The sequence below is a fragment of the Nipponia nippon genome, unplaced genomic scaffold (genome assembly GCF_047370975.1).
Source record: "Nipponia nippon isolate SJK-2023a ecotype South Korea unplaced genomic scaffold, ASM4737097v1 scaffold_9, whole genome shotgun sequence".
NCBI classification, from domain to species: domain Eukaryota; kingdom Metazoa; phylum Chordata; class Aves; order Pelecaniformes; family Threskiornithidae; genus Nipponia; species Nipponia nippon.
In genome coordinates, this window is record NW_028262413.1 from 29,739,715 (window position 1) to 29,742,813 (window position 3,099).

The following is a 3,099-nucleotide window of genomic DNA, read 5'->3' on the forward strand; positions in this document are numbered from 1 at the left end:
CTGCTAGAATAGATGACTCTTCATTTGATTCCTGCATATCTGGGATTATATGACCCTTTCCCACGCTCTAGCATGGGAATTAATTTGCAAAAAGAAAAATCCACAAGATATAACAAGGTATATACAGTAATGGCTGCACAACATCTGTTCCATGGGAAAAACACAACAGGGCAAAGCACAGTGAAGACAGGAAAAAAACAAAAGAAATTTTGTCTGAGCATGTGTTGGATGATGCTGTCAAAACCGTGCAAGCAAGGCCAAAACAATCATAAAGATACAGGGAGTATTTTTAATTTCTTGCAATCTGGAATTCCTGGAAGTGTATCAGCTTCATTTCCTTTTTCCAAAATTCTTGAGTCCACCATTTTGAAATGTGTCTGTTTGACAAGGGCAGAGTTTGATTCGTAAATAAATTTGTCAGTTTGCATGTCAGAAATACAGCTGTTCCTGGCAGCCTTGAATCTCAACTGCAGAGCTAATTTAACTTTTTCCATATAGTTTGGAAAAATGGCTATTCTGGCTCATTTATAATATGAACAGTTTTCATAAAAAGACCTACACAACCTATTTTGTATATTGTGTAGTCATTAAAGGTCTAGTAACTTATTGCAAATGGTGACGGCATCACTTGTTATCTACATTTTTCATTTCTTTTTCCTGTGTCTCGTTCTCACACTGATGGTGATCACAGTAAAGGGCATTGCCATAATGAAGTAATTCTTGGAATAACAAATACAGAGTATTTATTAATCCAAAAATGAAGGACAAATTAGAATCATAGAATCGTTAAGGTTGGAAAAGACCCTTAAGATCATCAAGTCCAACCGTTAACCTATCACTGCCAAGTCCACCACTAAACCATGTCCCTAAGCACCACATCTACCCGTCTTTTAAACACCTCCAGGGATGGGGACTCAACCACTTCCCTGGGCAGCCTGTTCCAGGGCCTGACTACCCTTTCGGTGAAGAAATTTTTCCGAATATCCAACCTAAACCTCCCCTGGTGCAACTTGAGGCCGTTTCCTCTTGTCCTATCACTTGTTACTAGGGAGAAGAGACCGACCCCCACCTCGCTACAACCTCCTTTCAGGTAGCTGTAGAGAGCAATAAGGTCTGCCCTCAGCCTCCTCTTCTCCAGGCTGAACAACCCCAGCTCCCTCAGCCGCTCCTCATAAGACTTGTGCTCTAGACCCTGCACCAGATGAAAACCAACTGCTAGCAACCTAAAATTTCTTAAAGATAGAATAAAATGGCAAGCCCTGTGTGGTTTGTGCAGAACACAGGCAGGTAACTGTGTCAGGGAGCTTTTTTTTTCTTTTTCTGTGGCTTGTATTTTGCAAGCAAAGAGTTTTCTATACAGCTAGCCTTGAAAGCACAAGCACTGCCGAGGATGTGAAGCCAAACTATAGCAGAAACTGGGGAAGGAGAGGTGTAGATTGTGAAAATGCAAAAAAGTGCTGAGGGAGATTCTAAGAATCAGAGCATACTTCAGCATGGTGAACTTTTCAAGAACACTGGCAGAAAAGAGGAAGGAAGGAGATTTGAAAACACATTTTGGCAGATAGCTCAGTCCACACCCTCCCACACAACAGGGTCTTTTTGTAGAGGAGGTAATTTTCAACGGTAATTGATACCAGCCTTAGCAGCTTGTCAGACAGGTTGCCAATTATGTGAAGGCCGATGACAAAACAATTTCTTTTACAGAAACCTACAAAATTATATTTCCAAACTTCCGGCAGGTTAGGGAAGGTCCTGCATGCAGCAACAACTGTGCGCTGACAGCCCACATGCTTCAACAGACTCGGCATGCCCCTCTGTACAAACATGGTAGACAGCATCCCTCTGTTTTGGGCAATGGCACTTAAAAAGCCGTGTTAAAAACATTTTCACTATAGCTCATGCCCTCTCTCTCTGAATTACATCTGGCTGAACCAGAACAAGCAGAATTACAACCTAGGTTTACAAAATACTAAGGAGAAGTATGAGAGAGGAACTGTACTCAACAACAGCTGCTTTCTAAAAGGCTGCAAGACATTAATTAGTTGCTGCTGCTCTCTGCAGCCTGCCTCTGCCTAGCTTGGGAGAATAGGGCTACAGATGAACAGCAGCAATAGGCCAGAATCATGCTCTACAGCAGGTCCCTGGGATCCCCTGGGATCTAGGCAGAAGCGAGCCATGCTCCAGTCAACCTTCCTTTCCCTTTATCAGCCTCAGAAATGACGTTAGGAAAAAATAAGCAAGTCTAATAACATTGAGCAATTAAACAGGAGCTGATAAATAAAGATGCTGAAACTAAAGTTTGACCAATCAAACCTAATACATGCTACAAAGCTGTTACTGAGATGTAGTAAGCAGTTAATAACAATTATAAATAATAATGTACTCAGCTAAAACCAATAGCCTCTCCAATATCACCTTCCGCTCCTCAGCTATCCATGGTGCACTCAGTTTAAGAGGTTATTCCTCAATCACCTTCAGAAGGACATTAGCTTATTCCCTGTGCTCCTCTTTACCCCTCTCCATACATGTCCTGAATGTAACATTAGACTGTGGGGCTGTTTCTCATGAATTTTCACTCTTCCCTGCTTCATGTGTTCTCCCGGTTCCAAGAGCTTTCAGCTTAAAAAAAAAAACCCTTCCTGACAAGTTGGATGGTTTTTGTGGCAAGTGTCCATGGTCCCTCTGAGTTATTAACAGTCCCACACACAGCCTCACTTCTCTTCCCCTCCCTCCCATCCTCACAGTAGCCCATTATGCTAAGTCACACTGATCCAAAAATGGGAGTTGAGGGAGACACTCTGAAATAGAGAAACTCTGCTGTGGTATGGCCCATAAGAGGACAGCTTTTTTAAGTATTTGTGTCTCTGCTAAATAATTTCTAGAGTTCCACATTTCAATTCTCTGCCTAAGTGCTGGAGTCTGCCCTGTGAGGAGCTCACTAAAACTGAGGTAATGAAGGATATGATCAGTTTTCTGAGGGTGCTGTGACCTAGAGGCAGGTCTGATTACATCATTTGTTTTGGGTTGAGTCTCAGGAGCTTTATAAAAAGCAGTCCTAAAAGGAAGGAGAGAGACAAGGGGAGAGAAGGGCAATAACTC